Source organism: Sarcophilus harrisii, chromosome 3, assembly GCF_902635505.1.
Source record: "Sarcophilus harrisii chromosome 3, mSarHar1.11, whole genome shotgun sequence".
NCBI lineage: Eukaryota > Metazoa > Chordata > Mammalia > Dasyuromorphia > Dasyuridae > Sarcophilus > Sarcophilus harrisii.
Genome location: NC_045428.1, coordinates 22,226,216 through 22,235,194, shown reverse-complemented (window position 1 = coordinate 22,235,194; position 8,979 = coordinate 22,226,216). Strand labels below are relative to the sequence as shown.

At 33.5% G+C, this 8,979-nt stretch overlaps 1 pseudogene; it reads right to left on the bottom strand.

The window, feature by feature from the left end:
• Positions 1 to 7,263: 7,263 nt before the first annotated feature.
• On the bottom strand, positions 7,264 to 8,147 carry LOC111720163 (annotated as a pseudogene).
• Between the last annotated feature and the right edge of the window lie 832 nt (positions 8,148 to 8,979).

Genomic DNA, 8,979 nt, shown 5'->3' with positions numbered 1-8,979 from the left:
TAGGGGTATGTTTGACCAGGCTAATGTTTTTGCTGCCTTTTTATTTTATTATGATCCCCGTTTGATTGTTTTTGTAAAAAAATATTGTGGGTTTGATTTTGATCAGTTTTTGTTTTTTGGGGGAGTTTCCCATTTTTTGGTTAAAATAAATTGTTTTTCCTGCCATCTAAAACCCAGATTGTGTTTATTTTTTGTTTTTCCCCTTTTAAATTATTTTTTGTCTTGTTTTTTTTTATAATTCCCTTTTGAGTTCCCCTTTTCCTTATTTTTTTTTTTTTTCCTTTTTTTTAATGAGGGAGAAATTTTTTAAAAAAAGTCATTATTTTTTTTGAGAATTGATGATGATTCAAAATTTTCCCCTTTAAATTTCAGATTGAAAGTTTTTTTTTGTGGGAGTGGTTTTCTTTTTCCCCTTTTTTTCTGCCATTTTTTTCTATTTTCCCTTTTTTTATGTTATATCAGTAAATCAATAAATTTTTTTTTGTTACAAAAAATCAATTTCCAAGGTTTTTTTTTTTTGCATTTTGAGTTTTTTTGGAACTTTTTTGTTTTTTGGTTTTTCCGAAACAAATGGAATTATTTGTTTATTAAATGTCCATTTTTCCCTGGAAGAAAATTCCAAGGGGTGTTTTTCTTGGTGATTCGTTTTGTGTTTGAATTTTTCCGGTTTTTTTTAATGGGGGGGGATTTGGTGATCTTTTGTGGACCTTTTTAAATGGTTTTTTTGTGGAAATTTTTCCTTAATTGAAGTTCTGAAATTTTGGCCCAATATTCTTGGGGTTTTTATTTTGGGTTTTTTTCAGAAGGTGTTGTGAATTCTTTCAATGCCTTTTTACCTTCTATTCTTTTACATTGATTCTTTTGATTTTTCTTTAAAAATATATCTGGTCTTTTTTTTTTCTCATAGTTTTCAAAAGTCCAATAATCTAGATTTTCTCCTAGATCTATTTTCCAAGTCTGTGTTTTGTGAGTAGAAATGTGGTTTTTTCCAGTTTGTCATTTTTGTTTTTGCTTGTGATTCTTGCTGTCTCAATGAATCATTAGTTTCAATTTGTTCATTTAATTTTAAAAATTATTTTCTTTAATAGCTTTTTCTTTTTCTTTATATGTCCAATTGGTTTTAAGTATTTTGTTTTGGTCTTGGAATTTTTTTCCATTTTCCTAATTTTTTTAGTGGTTTTTTTTTTTCAATTCCGGCCTTTTTTGGTGTTTTTGTTTTTCAATTCAAATTCTTTTAGTTTTTTATTTTTTTCCAAACGCCCCGGTTTTTATTTCCTTTAATTTGGGTTGGCTTTTTGGGTTTTTTTTTTTTTTATTTTAACTCTTTTTGGATTTTAATGGTTTTCCATGAGGCTTATTGGAGGACGTTTTGCATTTTTTTTTATTTTTGGTTTGCGATTGTTTTTTGCTAAAGCGTTTGTTTTTTCACTTTTATTTTTTGAAAGTTTTTCTCAGGCGGTTAACCCTTGGGCAGGGAAAGTGGGAAAATTTTGGTTAGGATGGGATGTTGGGTAGGCCCTTGGTTGGTTAGTTGGGGCTTTTGTAAGGGGGTGGATTGTCGGTGTGGTGGTTAAAGTGGTGGAGGTTTTTTGAAAGGCCGGGTTTTTGGGCTTGGTTTTGGCTGCTGGTGAAAGACCCCGGTGTTTGCCGTTGGTGGAAAAACTTTTTTGGGGCTCCCCCTGGGTTGGGGTAAGGGTTGTTTTGGGCAGGTCCCCTTTTTGGGGCCCAGTTCTTTCGGAATCAATTTTTCCCCTCGTTTGGTTTGGAATTTTTCCCCCGTTTTTTTTGGAACCAATTTTTGGGAGATGCAATTTTTTTCGGCCGGTGGTTGTTTTTCTTATTTTTTTGTGGTAAATTTTTGAGGTGAATATTGATAAAAGGGTAAAGAAGGTTGAAAGCTGGGGCTTTTCTTTCCGGTGGGGTTTGGAATTTTGAATTTTTTGGCATAAAATACCCGGTGTCGGAGGTTTGGGGATTTTGAATGATGCGGGGAGGGAAACAGGACATTTTTAAACTTCAAAACTCTAAGATAATAATTCTGATGGAATGGTTTTCAACAATGACAGGATTAAATGCCAGATTGTAAGAAAGAACAACCCAAGAAAGAACATGGAAATGGTTGGAACAAATAAATTTTCCTCCTTTCGTTTTGTTTGGCATTTTTTGTTTTTCTTTTTTGGTTATTTTTTCCTAAATCCGATCTTTCTAATACAACAAGAAAATTTGTTAAAATTTTGTTTTAAATAACAATATATTTAACATGAATGGGACATGATCTTGGGGAGGGGGTGGAAGGAAGGAAAAGGGTTGAAAAAAGTTTTGCAAGGGTCAATGTTGAAACATTACCCATGCATATGTTTTGTATATAAAAAGCTATAATAAAAATAAAAAAGTATCCCCTACCATTTCTCCCCATTATCTCATTACTTTAGGCTTTCCTGATTTTTTTAATTTTTTTTTTCCACTGGGTGGACCAGTAACTGAATGTGAATATCATGTTTATAATATTGGGTGATTTGTATCCCATGTTTCTCGCACTGTGTTTTAATCTCTTTTCTTCAATTTCCTATGGAAATACACTTGTCAAAATCAATTATAACAAAGTCTACCCATCTTTTTTGAGATCCCTGCAGAATCAGCCTATTCTCTACTGGAGAGTCAACTTAATTACATCCTCAGATATTTCCTATTCGGAACCTTCAGAAATTATTTTTGAATCTGCATTCTGGCATACTGTTCTCATACTAGAATCTGATGATGAAACATCAAAATGGTTTATAAAATTACCCACAATTTGCACAAATTAAGGGTTGCATATACCAATCATCCAAGAAAAATGACCTCTGAGTAGCTCACCTGAGCTACTGTAATCTTTCATTGTAATCTTGGTGTTGCTTTTAAAATTAATTTAGCTCTATGAGTGTGGCAATGAATATCTGTTTGATGTGGCTAAATCCATTATTCTGTCATCAAATTTTAAAGGAAACGCAAAAGACAATATGTGCGCCTCATTAAAATGTTCTTTTGAAGGAGGTGCATGACTAAAGATTTGGCATTTAATGTCAAAAAGCTTACTATCCTGGAAATGTCTTTGGAATGCATTATCAGCACAATTGCTAGAAGTAACTTCGCTGATGACCTGAGTTACTTTTTTCTATTTGCATGTAAATTCAAAATTAGTATGTCCATTGGATATAATGACTACTGATATATAAGCAGGAATTTAATGTGTTCATTGGCAAATGACTCGAAGAAATATAAATGTGTGTTCATTTAATGAAAAATTTTTTACAACTTCTTGTATTTCTTACACCTCAGAGCTGTTACTTCTTATAGACCAGGTGTTTCCTATTGAATTTCAAGAAAAAAGCTGATGCATCTTTACAGAGTGAACCAATTAATCATAATCAGAAAGAATAAGCATTAAGAGTGAGGGACAAGGCCCTTTTTATCTCAAAAATCATTTTTATCCAGAAACTTTATCTGGCATTCTCTTACACACACACACACACACACATACACCCACACTTACATACACACTTACATACATGTCACTCCTCTTTTTATACTATCCAATTTTCACTTTTTATGAATGCTGTTTTTAAACTGAAAAAAAAATCTTCCATCTCTAAAAATAGCTAAGGAAATAGATACCCCCATAGGAATGATGAAGAATTTTACAATGGGACTTCCTTTTTTTTTTCCACATTTCCTTTTCCTTTTATTTATCTTCCAAATTTTTCCTGCGTCAAAACATATTACAGAATCACATGTGTTGCTGGTTCTATTTCAAATCAACGTTTCCAGTTTCTTCTTCCAGTTCAGTCGTATCTTCCTTCTTTTTTTTTTTTTTTAATATTTTATTTATTTATTTATTTTATTTAATAGTCTTTTATTTACAGGTTATATGCATGGGTAACTTTACAGCATTAACAATTGCCAAATCTCTTGTCCAATTTTTCACCTCTTACCCCCCACCCCCTCCCCCAGATGGCAAAATGACCAGTAGATGTTAAATATATTAAAATATAAATTAGATACACAATAAGTATACATGACCAAACCGTTATTTTGCTGTACAAAAAGAATCAGACTCTGAAATATTGTACAATTAGCTTGTGAAGGAAATCAAAAATGCAGGTGTGCATAAATATAGGGATTGGGAATTCAATGTAATGGTTTTTAGTCATCTCCCAGAGTTCTTTTCTGGGTATAGCTAGTTCAGTTCATTACTGCTCCATTAGAAATGATTTGGTTGATCTCGTTGCTGAGGATGGCCTGGTCCATCAGAACTGGTCATCATATAGTATTGTTGTTGAAGTATATAATGATCTCCTGGTCCTGCTCATTTCACTCAGCATCAGTTCATGTAAGTCTCTCCAGGCCTTTCTGAAATCATCCTGTTGGTCATTTCTTACAGAACAATAATATTCCATAATATTCACATACCACAATTTATTCAGCCATTCTCCAACTGATGGGCATCCATTCAGTTTCCAGTTTCTAGCCACTACAAAAAGGGCTGCCACAAACATTCGTGCACATACAGGTCCCTTTCCCTTCTTTATAATCTCTTTGGGATATAAGCCCAGTAGTAACACTGCTGGATCAAAGGGTATGCACAGTTTGATAACTTTTTGAGCATAGCTCCAAACTACTCTCCAGAATGGTTGGATTCATTCACAACTCCACCAACAATGCATCAATGTCCCAGTTTTCCCGCATCCCCTCCAACAATCATCATACAATGGGACTTTCAAAGCTCAAAAAGTGGTCACAAGTCAGAGCCAGGGCAACAAATCAGAACCCTAGAAACAAGAGTGTATGATCAGTAACTACTTGGAATGACAGAATCTCAGACACAATAAAGTTCTATAAGAATCATATTTATAACATTCATCAAAATTGACATCTAACATAGGCATGAAGAATTCCATTTAAATGAACTCGACCTAACCTACAAATAGTTATGCTGTTCACTATATTTTGGTTGTATTCTCCCTTAATCTGTTGTTATTGTTGTTATTGGTTGTTATTGTTGCAAGTTGTTCTTCTCCTCCTTCTCCTTTCCTTTTCCTGCTCCTTTTTCGTCCTCCTTCGTCCTTTTCCTGGTGAGTCTGTATGTTCACTTGCAGTTTTATTGGTGGAAAGAACATGATGGTGAGGGGAAATGTCTTTTCCAGGGAAAGTAAGTTCATGATTAAAAAAATAATTGAGTGGGGACTCAGAAAGCGTAAGTGATTTGCCCAGACTCACACAGCTTCTATGTATCTGTGGCCTGATTTGAACCTGTCTTCAAGCTCTGATTTCATCTTTATCCACTACACAACTCTGCCTTTCTCTTTTCCATCATTTAAAACCTGACTCAAATGTCACCTCCTCCAGAAGACTGACCTTGATCTTCACAGTCAGTAATTATCGTTCCTACTTCTAACCTCATGCAATTCTTTACTACTATATAGCATATAGGAGAGAGAGAGAGAGACAGAGACAGAGACAGAGACAGAGAGAAAGACAGAGATAGACAGACAGAGAGAGTGTGTGTGTTGTATGAAATATAAACACACATATGTGGAGAGACAGAGACAGAGGCAGAGAGACAAATATTATTTGTAATTAGTAATTTGTTTAAGGGCCATAACTGCCAAACAAATAGAAGTCTTGTGAGTCATAGACCTTGGGTCATCTGAATTTTGTATAAACTTCAGTTCCTAGCACTGTGCTTTGTTCATAATATACATTTAAAAAGTATTCTGACACTAACTTGGAATGAACAGATTTAGACTGATATAGTTTTCCCTTAATTTTCTTGTATATTTGGCAGAAATTTAGACCATAGCACTGGGAAGGTTGACCCATGGTCCTATAAGTTCTATCAATTTATTTCAATGCCTTCTGTGTTTTAAAAACACTATATGGAAATTCTCATTACTTTACATTTACAAAAATGTACTATTCCTGATTAAAGATAGATTGACTTTTATCAACATACTTTTTCAAACATGCAGTCCACAAGAGAGGGCATCAATACAAACCCATTTTATTCACATATAATATGGTAATTACCATATCTTACCATCAAATCTGAAAGGAAATTCATAGAGCAATTTCAATAATTGCAAAGATTTTATACATATTTATCACTTTAAGTACTTTGCAGGAATCTTTTTTTTTCTACACACTGACACAAATATACACATACCAAAGAAACTGCAAAAACATAAAAATAATATCGTAATAAAGAAGGGTACACTAAAAATATCATGGTAAATAACTGGGAGAAATTGGAAAAAACTAAATATCTAACAACAAATGAGTGGTATTTTGGGGTAATAGCATGGGTTTGTGATTGACAAGTATGATAAATACAAAGAAATCCAGAAAAAAATCTCTAAGAATTAATGGTACCTAGAAAAAGCAGAATTAGAAGCATGCATTTGCTAAATATAAAAGAAAAAATAACTTAGAAGGATGATAGTGAATTTTAATGAGGTTTGGAGCTTGCTAAAACATTGTGATATCACAAAGGGTTGAAATTAAATAATTTCGACCAAGTAGGATTTATACCAGGAATTCAGGGCTGGTTAAATATTAGGAAAACTATTAGCATAATTGATTATATCAATAACCAAATTAACAAAAACCATATGATCACCTCAACAGATGCAGAAAAATCATTTGATAAAATCCAACATCCACTCCTATTAAAAAAATGTATAGAAATAAATGGACTTTTCCTTAAAATAGTCAAGAGCATCTATTTAAAACTGTCAGTAAGCACATCATAGTAATGGGGATAAATTAGAACCATTCCCAACAAGATCATGAGTGAATCAAAGTTGCCCACTGTAACCATTACTATTCAATATAGTATTAGAAATGCTAGCTTCGGCAATGAGAAAGAGATTAAAGGAATTACAGTAGGTAATGAGGAAACCAAATTATCACTTTTTGCAGATGATATAATGATATACTTGGAGAACCCTAGAGATTCTGCTAAAAAGCTATCAGAAATAATCCACAACTTTGGCAAAGTTGCAGGATACAAAATAAATCCACATAAATCAATAGCATTCTTATACATTATATTAGTTTTGTTTGTACAAAAGCTTTTTAATTTCTGTTTTGTGATCAATAATGATCTAATGCAGACAAGATTAGAAGGGAAGCAATGAACTGGAAAAAAAAGTTTTACAGTCAGAGTTTCTGATAAAGTCCTCATTTCTAAAATATATAGAGGATTGACTCTAATTTATTTTTTTCTTATAAATTAAATTTTACTATAAAACTTAAGGACTTAGGTTTTGTTTCAACATCTGTCACTTGGTGAATGAAGACATCATCTTCAGGATGTTCAGTGTCATCCATTTCATACATTTATAGTGATTGAAATCGTTGTCCCAGGATTACTGTAGGCAAGTGATGCTATTTTAGTGGGATGACAATGGAATTTGCACAATCATTTCTTTTTGAATGGGGCCCTAATATTAACAAATTCATCAGATCCACCTGTAGCAAATGTGTTGTGAATGTTATGAAAGGAAATGGCATTGATACATCTGCTCATTGGGTCCAAATAGAGCTTAAAACATAATCCTGTTTGTTTGGAAATGCTCATATGCAATGAGACTGATATGTCAGACTAGATTGTCTTCTCATAACCCATATTCCTCAAGCCAACATTAACACTCTCCCACCAGTTGTCTCAACAATTAATTTGTCTCCAAACACAAAGAGCATGTAAACATTTTTCTGCCTGGGAAAAGTTTCCTGAATTATAAGGGACTCTGGGATCCCACAATTTAACTGCTTGATCCCAACTTCCAGTAATTATAACATTCACTTCTGGACAACATTCCACAGATCTAATAGGTACATCATGAGAATCAGTATTCAAATTATTCAAATTAATGATCCAGTTCCCTACTGTAAGCATATGTTGGATCATAGAAAGTACAGTTGATAATGTCACCAGAACATTGGTATTTGGAGTGCATTATGTTAGCAGATGCATCATAGAGTTGTTCCAAAGTGTACCAGGGAGAAATCAGCAGGAACTTCACTAAAAATATGCTATCTTCTAAAGATTGGTTCGACTTGAATTCATTAGACCCAGTCCTCTTGTCTGTTTGCAAGCCAGAGTCCATTGCTTCTTTTTTTTTAAATTTTTTTTATTTAATAGCCTTTTATTTACAGGTTATATGCATGGGTAACTTTACAGCGTTAACAATTGCCAAACCTCTTGTTCCAATTTTTCACCTCTTACCCCCACCCCCTCCCCTAGATGGCAGGATGACCAGTAGATGTTAAATATATTAAAATATAAATTAGATACACAATAAGTATACATGACCAAAACATTATTTTGCTGTACAAAAAGAATCAGACTCTGAAATATTGTACAATTAGCTTGTGAAGGAAATCAAAAATGCAGGTGGGCATAAATATAGGGATTGGGAGTTCAATGTAATGATTTTAGTCATCTCCCAGAGTTCTTTTTCTGGGCATAGCTGGATCAGTTCATTACTGCTCCATTGGAAATGATTTGGTTGATCTCATTGCTGAGGATGGCCAGGTCCATCAGAACTGGTCATCATATAGTATTGTTGTTGAAGTATATAATGATCTCCTGGTCCTGCTCATTTCACTCAGCATCAGTTCGTGTAAGGATTGACTCTAATTTATAAGAAATCAAGCCATTCTCCAGTGGATAAAGGGTCAAAGGATATGAACATAAAATTTTTGGATGAAGAAATGGAAACTATTTCTGACCATATGAAAAGATGATCCAAATTATTATTAATCAGAGAAATGCAAAAAAAGACAACTTTGTGATACCACTATACACCTCTCAAATTGGCTAGGATGACAGGAAAAGATAATGCTGAATGTTGGAGGGGATGTGGGAAAATTGGGACACTGATACATTGTTGGTGGAATTGTTAATGCATCCAACCATTCTGGAGAGCAATTTGGAAC